This window comes from Pristis pectinata, chromosome 3, assembly GCF_009764475.1.
Source record: "Pristis pectinata isolate sPriPec2 chromosome 3, sPriPec2.1.pri, whole genome shotgun sequence".
Lineage (NCBI taxonomy): Eukaryota > Metazoa > Chordata > Chondrichthyes > Rhinopristiformes > Pristidae > Pristis > Pristis pectinata.
Genome location: NC_067407.1, coordinates 103,546,524 through 103,561,957, shown reverse-complemented (window position 1 = coordinate 103,561,957; position 15,434 = coordinate 103,546,524).

Here is a 15,434-nt window from a genome sequence, read left to right as displayed (position 1 = left end):
AGTGGGACAACAGGAGCCTTTCAGTTCTTCCATCAGGAAACTGTGCTTGAGAGGATTGAAGACTGGAGAAGTTACATGAGAGAGTTTACATCCAAGCTCTCACTGCGCTTCCCGCCTGCACAGCCCCAGATGGTGCTGGTGGGGTATTGGGGTGCAAAGGGCAAGGGAGGGAAGAAGAGCACAAAGTTAACAATTTACCTTTGAAAACTGGAGGGGCAAGGATTATACAGGTTCATCAGCAATTGAACTCATTCTTGAGCAGTAAGGGAGAGGTGGTGGGGAAGGGGAGAATATTTTGTATTATTAGTGAGGAGCAGAATTTGGAATTAGCACTACTGACTACCAACTTGTGGTACTGATTCTCCAGTCCTTTTGAATGCAGTTGCCTTTAGGGAAAACAAAATCACTGGAGCACTGGGGAAAGAAAATGGCATGAAAGTCACTGAATTGACTTAAAAATGCAATTAGTTCAACAGTGTCCTTCACGGAAGAAAAGTGGCTTCCTCAGATCCATGGTCTACTGTTGAATTTTGATGCTGTCCAAGGATTGGGCAATAAATGCTGCCATGCCAGCAACATTCACAAGCCAAAAGAACATTAAAACATACATGGAGAAATCTCATGGGATAAAACTTACATATGAGCTGGGAATGAAAAATTAGCACAGATGGGAAGAGCCCTGCTCAGAAAAAGCATATTTTCAGTGTAAGTTGATATAAATATTATGGATTAAACAACATTTATTTGAAATATAAACTTAATTTGCTTATCACGGTGATTATCTCCTTTGGAGCATCTATCAGTTTTTTGAAATATTCATTACAAAATAATTGCTTGCAATGCCAGCATAGTTCTGAACATTAAGAAAATGAATGTGATGAGAATGATTACTTAAGTAAGATTATTCCCTGAAATTTCAATGATCAGTATTCACAAATGTTTTATTCACATACCTGAACATTACCAGTTGTCAGGTTTCTAAAGGATTCATCTCATTTTTTATCAGGTGCATCAAAGCTTCCTCAATCAAAGCCTTCAAGGGCATTGAGAGAGCTCTGAGCAACAACATCATGCAGGTGAAAGGAAGGTATCAGTGTTGGGAGCAGATCTGCAAGGCAGCCAATCTGTTTTGCCATCTGTGCTTAGCTCAGTTGCACATACTAAGTCACTGCGCAGCTAAGCATCTTGATGTTTTCAAATTGCAGACTGACTCGGACCTTTTTAATGGCATCTTGTTTCAAGCAAGATTTACCCCCTCCACAAACGTTTGAAATGATGGCTGGGATGTCAAAGTAGCATCATCTGTCTTTTGTGGCTATTTGATGCATTTGCCAGAATGTGGCTTTATAAGCACAGCCAGTTTGTTGAATCTCTCAAAAGGCTCAATGGAGGATTTGGTAAAGGTTTTCCCATATCTCTTGTGCAGCATATCCCGTCCCTGCCATGAACAGAGGCTAAATAGTAAATGCATCACTTATTTTTGCCTGTGCACCTGAAGTGTTTTACTGTTTCAATTCACTTACAGTTCCTTTCTTAAATGCACAACTGCATAACCTTTGGCCCTCTATTCAAAGAAATAGTTTTGCAATTGACAATGTGGCAGTCAGTCTCTCATATTTTATATCTTCAACTCCCTCCATGGGAAATTCTTCCTTGTTTCCCATTCATGTATTCTCTCTTATATAACTAACCCCTATTTTTGCTCCTTCTAATACAAGGGGTTCAATTTTGTGGCAATCTGACACATGTCTGACAGATTCATCCACTGTCAGAACTGACTCAATCCTATCAAGCTCCTTTTGAATAATTTAATAGCCTGCCAAAATCTTCTGTTTCTATACAATTATTCTGGAGAAGAAACATTTTTCCAGTTTTTTTTTCAGTATTACCATCCCCTAAATGGCCTTCACCCATCAAAAGTACTAGCACATATCCTTGGTGTATTATAGCATATAGGTAGCAGGATTTTGGATGTGTTGAAGAATACAGAGTGTGGCAGATGAAAAGCCAGCCAGATAAGTCTTGAAATGACCACATTTGGTGGTTGAAAGGCATGGGTTAGCATTTCAGTGGTGGTAGGCTTCAGTGCCATCAGTTGCAAATTATTCTATGGCACATTTCAGCAAGATTGGACAGACAAGGTTGAGTAAATTTTATTCAGCGTATGAAAAGATGAATTTTGGAAGGAACAATGAGAGCAAGCAATATAAATGAAATGGTACTATTTCAATGGTTGTGGCAACTGCCATTCACACACACAAATCTGGGTAAGGGCCAGAATTTGATAAAGTTGTTAATAAAGTCTTAATATGGTTATACGTATAATTGTGAAGAACAAAAGCTAATACTTTATGGCAAACACCTATAACACGCAACTGGGATCCCAGGTGGAGTGTTGTGTCCGATTCTAGGTTGTATACTTCAGGAATGATATCAGGGCCTTGGAGACAGTGGTGTAAAGTTTTATGGGATTAATATCAAGGATGGGGGACTTACCTGAGGAAAAAAACTAGGAATGTTGGAATTTACTTAGAACATAGAAGAGAGAGGAGAGTTGTTTAAATTTATGAAGTGTATTGATGAAGTAAAAGGTAACTATTTATCAAAGGAGAAATGAGATTTTTTGTGCAGCTAGGTGTTATCATCCAGATTGCAAGGACTAAAAGTCTGATGGATTCAAATTTAAGAGTAAGGGAATTGGAGAAACACTTGAAAAATGTTGCTGGTCCACGGGGAAAATGTGGGCCAATTTGGATATTTCTTTCAGCAAGTTGACACAGGCATGATGGGCAGAGTGGCCTGTTTCTGTGGAAGCAAAATTTAACTGTGGCAAACATGCAAACCAGGCCACAGTAAACTGGTTGTTCCTTTTACAGCCCTCCTGACCTTGCTTTCATTGACTTTTTGCACCTTCAAAGAAATTTCACCATTCTCCTTACAGTTAACTACATTACACTTCTTCGGATGGTTGTAATCACAAATATATATCTGTCAGGCTTTCCCTTCTGACAGTTTTAAATTACACCCCAGGCTGGACATGCAAAGGGTAATATCTCTTTCAGGTAAGAGATATGAAGACAAAAGAGGTTAATTACTTTCTTAGAAGCAAATATTTGAATTAATAGCTCAGATCAGTTCTATAGTTCTTCAGCTGCAAACAAAATGCAGTAAATTCAATTCATTTGATTCTATCTAAAGATAAATTATATAAACATTTAGAAAGATGAGATTAAAGACTTAGATAATAGAGAACCATAAAAATAAAAGAATAACTAAAAGGTAGTAAAATTGATTCGCGGTTTAGTCAGTGTAACTCCAAGCCCCAGCAGTAAACAATAATTGATTGCTGGGAGCTTTGTACCCAGTGGTTAAAAACTGATAAATACTGAAGCAGGATTGTTTTATGTGTTCTTGGGACTTGTGTTGCCTCTATATTTCTTACAAATCTGTGGCTTTAGATCATAAGGTGGAACCTAAAGGCTATTCAATCTTAGTCTTAGTAAATTATATTTAGTAAGAAGCATGTAATACTATTTCTGGGAGAGACAAAGTGACCTTTTAGTTGGATGACGGAGATCAGGTAATTTACAATACATTCAGGTCATCTGTAACCTCTGTGGTTCTCACCAACACATTCGTCTATTCTGGAAATTAGTTTTGAGGTGAACAAAAGAGCAAGTACCACACTGAATGATGCAGCAAGATTCAAGACACTCTTTGGAGCTATTTTGGCAAGTTAAGAATTTCTCATCTTTCAAAAGTATACAATAAAAAACAATTTTTTTATGCACGGCTCAAGTAACAGAGTCCTACTTCTGCTTTGTGCAGGAATCCTTTAACGTAATAGTTAGTATCATACTACTGTTTGGAGCATTTGCACCAGAAATTGGGTCATATTATCCTGCTTTAGAAACATCATGAAGGAATACACCACAGTTCCATTCACTGCATCTGCATTACTTAAGGAGATACTTAGCCACTTCTACAGTCTGCTGCAGTGAACCTTTGATATTGCCCTTGGATTTGGAAGACTACTACAGCTATCTCTGACCAAAATGATGTGGTGCTCTATCTTTACTCCAGTTATCATCTCTTTGTTCTGGATGCTTCCGTATTGGTTTCAATGGGTGTGTTTTACAAGAATGAGCTATTCAACGTGCAGGGGTCCTCATAGTAGGAGGAGGGGTAAGGCTCATGACAGCTAACCCTATCCTAACAGACTGTACACAGAGCCATTCTCTGATCTCCAGTTCTTCAAGGAGCAATGTATCAGGATGCCAAGGTTTTCTAAGTCAATGTTGAAGAGACTACACATAGACAGATCATAACTTACCACCTTGAGCTTTATTGACTCCAGATCACTCCAGGTGACAGCAGTTGATCTGGCTGGAACTGATGGTTCTAAACATATATCAATTTGTGACAATCTCAGTCAAAGGAAGCGGCAAAATCATAAAACGAAACACTCATATCTGTGCTTCCCTTTAGCGGTAGCATTCAACTTGGTTTGTTCAGTCTCATACATCAATGCAATACCCCTACCCTACCCATGATAGCTGTAGCTAGGCTGATGGTGATTGCATTGTCACATGCTGGGTGGCAGCTGTAAGGGTAAATGGCTGTGAGGCATATGATAGGGTACAACTGGAGATCTGATGGTGGGTAGAAGACAGGAGACAACTCTTGCCAGGTCCCTCTTGAGATGGACACTCTCACAGGACCAGATAATGGGCTTGATATCTGATGCAACCCAGAGTGCACCATTACCATCACTGAATCCATACCCAGTCCAATACTCAGTCAACTTCCTAATATTGGTTGTCTGCTCCTGGGTGGTATATCTCTGCTCCTGCTTCTGAGTGGCAGTAATCTGCTATCATTTCTCTGCACTGATGAAGCAGCAAACAGACCTGTGATTGGAGTGGACAAAGGCTCCACTAACTATGGTTAAACTGATTGGAAGCAGAAACCTGCTCCATTGACCAGGTAATGTGGTAGTATCAATACCATCTGACACCAAGGTGCTTGTTGGGGGATTGAGGAGTTATGGAATTATGTGAATACAGCTGATATTAATTCAATCGAGAACAAGTCTTCAGTTCTTAATGTAAACTGCAAGCAGTAATGAGTTTGAAAAGGACAGCTCTGTAAACAAACAGCACTGTCTACATAGTACTGCTGGCTCACAACAGGAGGTTGGCTGCTCAAGAGATATGGTTTGCAAAGTGAAGAGACCATGAGACGTTCCCATTTGCATCAGCCAAACCTAAAATAATGGGGTTATGTTAATTGTCCTGCATCAAACCAAGCAACTACGGCTAAGTTATTTTGCACCATTGTGATCAAGTTCAAGGAAGCTTGCAGACCAGACTGATATTGTCACTTAGCACATCAAACATGGTCACAGGCATATTTGCTCTATGAATAGTTAGGATATTTGTGTACTCAGAGAGTCAGCCCTCACAGTATCAGTTTTGGGTGCCTGGGATCTCTGTCCTCAGAGGTTTCAGACCATCCACGTGAATTACTTTGTCCCAGCAAAGGTGTTTGAACATTCAGAGGTGTCTCCCACTGTAGATATGTAACTTAAAGGAAACATTGTCGGACTCAAAATATTGAAGTAAATGATGTCATTGTAACTATTGAAATTGTATTGAATCATCTGCTGTTCCCTTTGATCTTAAGGGTATAAAAATGTGATGTACTTTGAGTTTGGGATACTCTACCTAGAGGGTCTCCAGGAAAATGCCTGCTTGTCGTGATAATAAAGACTTTTAAATCACCAGCTTCAATGTCTCTCCGGTGACTCAGATCACAGTCACAACGGTGCCCACCACTTTCTAACTGGAAAGTAAGATCCCCTGACTTCGAGAAGTTCGAGAAGGTTTCTCCCATGACATCTCTTGCAGGATTTCAGGCATGACAGAAAATTTGCCAAGCATATCTAAGCGTATCTGCAAAAGATTTGTCATGTATATTTCATTATCCATAATCTTCACCCATTCTCCAAGCTCAGTTGAGGTGTGACATCATCCACAATGGAGCTTCCCCATCCCTCTGGCAGAGCAGCAGCTTGCTTGTGCCTGGTGCATCTCCCTATTCAACCCTCATAGTATCGGTATCTAATCTAAGGTGTGATATTGTCAGGTATAAGTATATAAAGTGTCCTCCCCTGAATGGACTTCCAGCTGCTCTGCATCTCAGTATTAGTAAGTGCTACCTGTGTGATAATACATGAAATAACAAAATCACATGCTCAAAACATGATTGAATAATGTACCCTAGCCATAGCACTAAGACTAGCACTAGGTTCTCCATGCAGCACTGGGTTAGTGCAGCTATTTGTGTGAGGATGAATTTCTTGGCAATCATATTTGAAGGGTTCAGGAGAAATTCACAAATGACAACTCAGAAATAGCTAGTATTACTGAGGAAGACTACCCTGCTGTGAAAGGAATCACAGTTATAATCAAACCAGTGAAATATAGCTAAAATTATATTTCCTGTAGACTCCGAGTACTTGCTTGCAAAGGATCCAATACAATTACATGTAATGATAGGTCTTTTTTTCTGCTGACTATCACAGTCTACAAAGACTTGCCAAATGTTTAAGCACAGCATGTCCTGCAATGTCAGTACTGAAATACTATTGTGCTTAATTACTCATGGCATGCCATCTGCTCTTGTCACAGGTGAAGGAAACATAAGGAAGGAAGATGCCACAGCACATGGGATAGAGGGTCCTTAAGATTCACTTTTGTCATTTTCAACAACACTGTGGTGCCTTGCCTTCAAAAGGTGGTGAAATTGGACCCTATTCACCATTGCTGCTGTAAGGTGATAGACACAAACATGGGAATGTTTGGAGAAACTGGGAAATCCTCTTTGAGATCCAGATGACTTCAGTCCTTCTCAATACAATTAGAGAAGTAGACTCATCTCAGCAAATATATATGAAAACTCATTTGGCTCCACTGAGCAAAATTTCAACACACAAGACACAAGAAAATAGGAGCAGGAATAAGCCACCTGTCCTCTCAAGTCTGCCCCATTCAGTATGATCATGGCTGATCCATCCCAGTCCTCAACTCCTTCTCTGTGGCAGATTCCAATAGCCCTCAGTCCCTTGATTGTTTCAAAAATGTATCTATCTCCACTTTAAATACTTCTAATGATCTCACCTCCACATCTTTCTGAGGCAGAAAATTCCAGAGGTTCAGCATTCTCAGCAAGAGGAAATTTCTACATACCTCAGTTTTAAATGATTGTCCCCTTATCTTGAAACTACATCCCCTGTCAAGACTCTCTTATGAGTGAAAACATCTCAATGTCTATCCTGTCATGTCTCCTTAGGATTGTCCATGTTTCAGCAAGATCACCCCTCATTCTTCTAAACTCCAGAGAATGCAGACCCAATCTGTTCAGCTTCTCTTGATAGGACAGTCCTTTCATCCCAGGCATTAGTCTGGAGAATCGGTTGAATCGGTTTTAGATGGTCTCCAATAATACAATATCCTTTCTTAGGTAAGGGAACCAAAGCTGCACAGCACCACAGGTATGGCCTGACCACAAAACTACCCAAATTCTAAGCACCACCCCTATTGCAATAAGGGCAAATATGCCATTTTCCCACTTAACTACTTGCTGCAGATGCCTGTTAATTTTGTGTGATTCAGGCACAATACCTGGTTCCCTCTGTACTGCCCTCATTTACAGTCTCTTTCTATTTAGATAACAGACTGCCTTTTGATTCCTCTTATTGAACTGCTTGACTTTCCAATGTCAAACTCCGTCAGTGGTTTGCATCCTAATATCCGCTAGTCAGCTACTGCGACATCCCCAGCGGTGACATTTGCCATGGAGGCAAGACTGTAGTTAGTGAAGCTAACAAGACTGATAATACAGAGACACAAGAGACTACAGATGCTGGAATCTGGAGCAACAAACAATCTGCTGAAGGAACTCAGCGGGTTGAGCAGCATCTGTGGGGGAGAAGGAATTGTCGACATTTCGGGTTGAAATCGTGCATCACGACTGGAAGCGGAAAAGGGATATAGCCAGTGTAAAGAGGAGATGGAGAGTGGGGAGACAGGGGTCAGCAGTGACTGGTGGACCGAGGTGTGGGGGGGGGGGGGGTTGATGGATGACAGGCAGATGGAGACTGATAGGGGAGTAGGAAGGGTGGAGTTGGGAGGCAGAGGCAGGTGGACGATAGATGAAGGCAGACAAAATAAAGAGGAGAGGCAGACGGAGCCAGGTGTGAGGAGGGGAGGGTGAAGGTGGAGACAGTGGCTGGAGGATGATAGGCGGGGACACAACGTGCTGGAATCTGACAAGTAAGGAAGATGCCAGAAGGAACCATTAGGGCATTAAGGGAGAAGTGAAGGGCAGATGGTACCAGGACCAGATGGGGGCGGGTTGAAATGTGTGGGTAGTCAGTGGATCAACCAGGAGGGGGGAGGAAGGGGATGAAAATGGGGGCTGGAGTGGGGGGAGGGGTATGACAAAAGTGACAAAAATGGGTGGACCAGAGGAGGATCGGAAGGAGAGCAAGAGGGGGTGGGGTAGGGGTGGCGGTTCTGGGGGTGGGGGGCGGGGTGCGGGTAGAGGTGAGGAAGAGAGATGATCATACCTGATTCTTAAAGGTTTATTGGCAATTGAAGCTAATCATGAACGAAGCATTTCACCAACCTGAAGGCCATGGCTAGGAAAATGACAATTTCTGCACATAAAACCCTTCAGCTGCAAACACACTGTTGTGCAACATTGGGTTGACATTAGTACTAATGGCAGCTCTGTCCACCAAATGTAGCCAGCAGCAACAGAACAATCCTGTAAAAATATTGACAAAGGAGTCATAAAACATGTGAAGGATTTTGTGGTAATTGCAAGGTGTAGCTTGCACACTGGACAGACACACACAGTGAGAAATATAAATAACTGGGGTCACATTTTAACTGGTTACACAGACAATCTGGGCTCTCAATTGTGCAGAGTATCTGTTACTCATCAGAAAGCAATCATTTTTTGTTCAGAATAACTGATTTAACTTATTAGTAAATAAACCAATGAATATTCCCCCTATTGATAGGTTTCATCAGGGAATTAATTCTTGTTCTTATAGCCAGATAAAGAGTCATAGAACATAGAATCATACAGCATGGAAAAAGGCTATTTGGCCCAACTCATCCACGCTGACCAGTGGGCATCCGTAAGTATTCATCCCATCTCCCAGCATGTGGTCTACAGCCCTTTATGCCTAAGCGATCCAAGTGCTCTTTTAGACAATTCTTGAATGCTTTCAGTACCCAGCTTCAACCACTCTCTCAGGCAGTGCTTTCCACGTACTTACTAAACTCTGGGTGAAGAAGGTCCCTTTTATATCCCCTCTAAATCCCTTCTCCCTTACATTGAATCCACGTCATCTAATTTTATCTACCTCTGATATGCCCCTCATAATCTTATATACCTCAAACAAATACCCTCTTAACATCCTCTGCTCCGGGGGAACATATCTAGCCTCTCAATTCTCTCCTCAAGACTGAAATTTTCCATTCCAAGCAATATCCTAGTAAATCTCCTCTGCACCCTCTCCAGCACTGTCACCTCCTTCCTATAGCAAAGTGACTAGAACTGCATGCTGTACACCAGCTGAGGTCTGACCAAGGTTTTACAAAATTGGAGCATGATATCCCTACTTCTTTATTAGATGCTCCAAATAATGGACAGTATCCCAAATGCCTTCCTAACCATGTTATCTATCTTTGATGCCACCTTCAATGATCTATGGACTTATACTCCAAGGTCCCTCAATATTCCTGAAGGTCCTACCATTCATGGTGTATGTCCAAGCCTCATTAGTGCTTCCAAATTGCATCACCTCACATTGGTCTGGATTAAACTCTATCTGCCATTTTTCAGCCCATTTCACATCAATAGCTTCCTGTAGCCTAAGACTACATTCCACACCACGAACCACTCGCCAATCTTTGTGTCATCCATGAACTTACTGACCTTGCCTCCCACGTCTACATTGAAGTTATTAACATATATTACAAACAGCAAGGGTCCCAGCACCCATCCTTGTGGGACATTAGCATTCGCAAAATCAACCCTCTACCGTCACCTTCTGTCACCTATTGCCAAGCCAGTTTTGGATCCATTTTGCCAACTTGCCCAGGATTCCTTGGGCTCTATCCTTTTGAGCCAGTCTCCCATGTGGGACCTTGTCAAATACTTTACCAAAGTCCATGTAAATCACATCCACTGCCCTTCCCCCATCAATACACTTTGTTGCCTCTACAGAGAATTCAGTCAAATTGGTCAGACAGGATCTAACCTTCACAAAGCCATGTTGGCTGTCTCTAATTAATCCCTGCCTTTCCAAGTGATCAGCTACCACTGATGTTAGGCTCATAGGTTGATAGTTACCAGGCTTTTCCTTGCTGCCATTTTTGAAGAGGGAAAACCACGTTTGCTGTCTCTCAGTCATCTGGTATCTCATTTGTGTCTAGCGAAGCTTTAAAAATCTCAGCTAGAGCTCCAGTAGTTAAGGAGACCCAGCAATCTCTGTCCTTGCCTCCAGTAGCAGCCTGACAATCTCTTCTCTTGCCTCCCTTAGAAGAGGAACATTTCTCTGAAAGAATGTCTGAAACAGCAACAATATTGAGGGATCAGAACTTAGTAGGGTTCGCAGAGCTCTAGACAAGCCCTTGGATAATCTCCCGATGCGATCCTGAGAGCCGAAATTGCTGGGCACCGAGGGGTAGCTGGTAAGAGGATTGAACAAGCTGCACAGTGTGAAGTCCCAGATCCAGTCCGCTTTATTACCATTAGTTCCTGATAAAGTTCAAAAGCCCAAGAGGATAGCTAAAGGGAGTGAAGGATTCTTGTAAAATACACCAGTTTCAAAACGTTCAGATTTACCAGCTACCTGCATATCCTAACACTTGTTTCATATTAGAATGCTCGACCATCTACCCAACCATTTCCTTGATCACCTCCCTAACCATCCACCTGATTATATGCCTGATTATTTCCTCTGATTCTCTCTCTGATCCCTACCCACATGATCCACTATCATCGCTTCCCTTGTGCCTTATAAATATGATTGATGGGTCATAAATGTAATTTTACTATTTAAAAACAAAGGAAGAACATAAAACAGGGAACTACAGACTTTTTAACCTAACATCAGTAGGAGAGAGAATGGTAGAGTCCATTATAAAGCATGTAATAACAGGAAATGTAGAAAATATCAACAGGATTAGACAAAGCCAACATGGATTCATGAAAGGGAAATTGTGTTTGACTTTTAGAACAGAGATGAGTAGAAGTTTCCTCACTCAGAGGGAAGTGAACGAGTAAAATCCCTTACCACAGAAGGCGATGGGAAGTTAAGTGGCTGAATATATTTAAGAAAGTGGTAAATGGAAAAGGCATCAAGGTGGTATGGGGAGAGAGCACCGTTTCTTGCATAGGGTGGTGAATCTCTGGAATTGTGTGGAGTGCTGTCGAGCCTAGACCATATGAGGAATTTAAAGAGGAGGTAGATACATTTTGAAAAATTGAGGAGTTGAGGGCTGTGGGGAACTGGCACAGAAGAGTAGATGAGGCCAAGAACAGATCAGCCGTGATTATGTTTAAAGGCAGGGAAGGCTTGAGGGGCTGTGCAGCCTACTCCTGCTCCTATTTTCTGATATTCTTATGTTCTAATGGTATTGAGTTAGAGGATCAGCCATGATCACATTAACTGGTGGAGCAGCCACAAAGGGCCCAAGGGCTCGCTCCTGCTCCTAATTTTCTATGCTTCTATCCATGTCTTTAAATATCTTCCATTACACAGTTTACCTGCCCAAGAAGCAATAGATTATATTATTTGTACTGCTTTCATGCATTTCCCTACCTCTCAAATTTTGTCTCTCAGAACTTGAAGAGTTCTGAACTAAGAACAAAAGCAAAGCTCTGAAAATGCTTGAGCACCATCAAAGCAAATGACCACCCCATGTGGAATCCTGGAATCGTAGAACAGTTAGAGCACTGAAAAAGGCAGGGTTGCATTCCATAGAACCATAGAACCATAGAACAATACAGCACAATACAGGCCCTTCAGCCCACCATGTTGTACTGACCTTCAAACCACTCCTAAGACTATCTAACCCCTTCCTCCCATATATCCCTCTATCTTAAATTCCTCCATATGCTTATCTAACAATCCCTTGAACTTGCTCAATGTATCAGCCTCCACCACCATCCCAGGCAGCGCATTCCATGCACCAACCACTCTCTGGGTGAAAAACCTCCCTCTGACGTCTCCCTTGAACTTCCCACTCATTACCTTAAAGCCATGCCCTCTTGTATTGAGCATTGGTGCCCTGGGAAAGAGGTGCTGGCTGTCCACTCTATCTATTCCCCTTAATATTTTGTATACCTCTATCATCCCATGAACTGCTTCTAACTTGAACAATTAGCAGAATGGAAACACAGCCACAGACTGAGTTCACGGGCATCCCCCCAGCAGACGGCAAATCCATCCCGCCAGTCTCCCAAATGCTTGCTGGTATGTATGGGGTATACATTTGTTGATTATTGGTAAGCTGGGCAGGACCTGTACCTTGGTTTCTACATTCCATTGTGATCATCAAGGGATGCAGAGGGAAGTATCAAATAGGGCATAAAAGCCTGTGGATTAATATATTCCTATTATCAGCAAATAATTCTTGGGTGAGTGCATGGGTAAGAATAATCATTCCCCGATCTCTCCATTAGCTTATGAATTGGTGAACAACATGAATGCACAATCCTTTTCATGTGAAAGCAAATGTTTTCAAAGATAATTCTGTAACCTAATGATGGACTGGTGTACAATATACCGCTGCACCACCTTTATGTCCACTGCTGTTTTCTAACAGCATAAAAGATAACTGTTGTACTGATTTTCACTGGCAGGGAATGATGATCACAGGTAATTGACTGTAGGTTGTTATGCAGCAGTTTTTAAAGTTTTTTTTAACCCAAGGGAGTTGGCATGATGCACAATTTCCTCTTGCGATGATGCAGTTCAACAAAGGTGGCAGATACTGCTTTTGTTGAACAGCCACTCTGTTCAGATATATTGTTGTTCAGCCATGCAGTACAAAAACAGCAAAGTACATTTATATACTGCCTTTAACCTCGCAAAATGTTTCACGACACTTCATAGAAGAATAACCAAATAAAATTTGATATTATGCTGCATAAATTAATATTAGGACAGATTACCAAAAACTTGGTCAGAAGTATAGGTTTTGAGAAGTATCTTAATGGAGAAAAGATAGATAGAGTGGTAATTCTAGGGCCCAAGGCCTTTCTTCAGCTGAAATCACAGACATCAATGGTGCAGCCATTGAAGCCAAGGATTATCAAAATTGGAAATTGCAGATATCTTAAGTGGCTGTAAGATTGTAGGCGATTACAGAAAGAGGGAGACTGTGATGAAGGGGGGTTTTGAAAGCATGATGGATTTTTAAAATCGAGGCATTACCTAGCAGGGAGCCATTATAAGTCATCAAGCACAGGGGCGAGGGGTGAAATTGACAATGAAAGTTAAACAATGAATAGCAGAGTTCTGGATGATCCCAAGCTTTTGAAGGAAGGAGCAAGAGAAACTACCAGCAGTGCATTGGAATAATTTGGTCAAGTGGCAGCAATGCAGATGAGGGTTTCATGAGCTGAGGCAGGGTGAAGTTGGACAAGGTTATAGAAGTGGAAATAGGAAATCCTGCAAATATGATCTGAAGCTCCCTCAGGATCAAAATTACACCAAGTGTGCATTCAGTCTGGTTCAGTGTCTTGACGGAGGAACAGTGGGGAATGAAAGCAATGGTTTCCCAATGATTAGATGAATTAAATTTTTGCTCTCATTTTCACTTCAATTTAGAAAAAGAGAAAAGTTCTAGGAAAGTCGTGGTTCCAGTGACCATTGTTTTTTCAACTTCCAATGGAATTTGTTTAAAATTGAACAGCCCAAGGAATAAATGAGGCTAATTTCAATTTTATTGAGGGCAGAAATAGAATAAGACTCACTCCAGCAACCAAATAATTAACATCAGCCTCATATTGATGAGTATGCCACCACCATCACGGACTTTATCAGCAAGTGTGTGGAGGACTGTGTACCAAAGAAGACAATATGGGTGTTCCCAAACAGGAAATCATGGATGAACCAACAGATCCACTCCCGACTGAAGAAGAGGACAAATCTGGTGATCCTGATCTGTACAAGAGATTGAGGTATGATGTTCGAAAAGCTATCAGGGATGCCAAGAGGCAATACCAACTCAAAATAGAGTCCCTGACCAGCCGCCAGTTATGGCAGGGCTTACATGCCATAACAGGCTACAAGACGAAGTTGGGCTGCATAGCTAACAACAGCACATCCCTTCCTGATGAACTTAACGCATTCTATGCGCGTTCTGAACAAATGGGAAGTGGATTGTCACCATCCACCCTGACAGCCACCAACGCAGTTGAACCTGTGATCACAGTGGAGGACATAAGATCAGTTTTCTGGAGAGTGAACACAAGGAAAGCACCTGGCCCAGATGGTGTCCCGGGCTGCGTGCACAGATCTTGTGCTGATCAGCTGCCAGAAGTATTTGCGGACATATTCAACCTCTCCCTGCTTCAATCTCAGGTTCCCTCCTGTTTTAATAAGACCACTATCATCCCGGTACCAAAGAAAAGCAAGGTAACATGCCTCAATGACTACCGACCAGTGGCTCTGACATCAACCATCATGAAGTGCTTTGAGAGGTTGGTCATGGCACGCATCGACTCCAGCCTAATAGACAACCTGCACCCATTGCAATTCGCCTATCGGCGAAACAGGTCTACAGCGGATGCCGTCTTCCTGGCCCTACGCTCAGCTCTGGAGCACCTGGACAGTAAAGACACATACGTTAGGCTATTGTTTATTGACTACAGCTCTGCCTTCAATACAATAATTCCAAGCAAGCTTGTCAACAAACTCCGAGACCTAGGACTCAACACCTCCCTCTGTAACTGGATCCTTGACTTTCTAACAAGCAGACCGCAATCAGTGAGGATAGGCAGCAATACCTCCGGCACGATTATTCTCAACATTGGTGCCCCACAAGGCTGCTTCCTCAGCCCTCTACTCTACTTCCTATACACTCACAACTGTGCGGCCAGATTCTGCTCTAATTCCATCTACAAGTTTGCAGATGATACCACTGTTGTAGGCTGTATCTCAAACAGCAATGAGTCGGAGCACAGGAAGGAGATAGAGAGCTTAGTGGAATGGTGTCATGACAACAACCTTTCCCTCAATGTCAACAAAACTAAAGAGCTGGTCATTGACTTCAGGAAAGGGGGCGGTGTATATGCACCTGTCTACATCAATGGTTCTGAGGTCGAGAAGGGTTGAGAGCTTC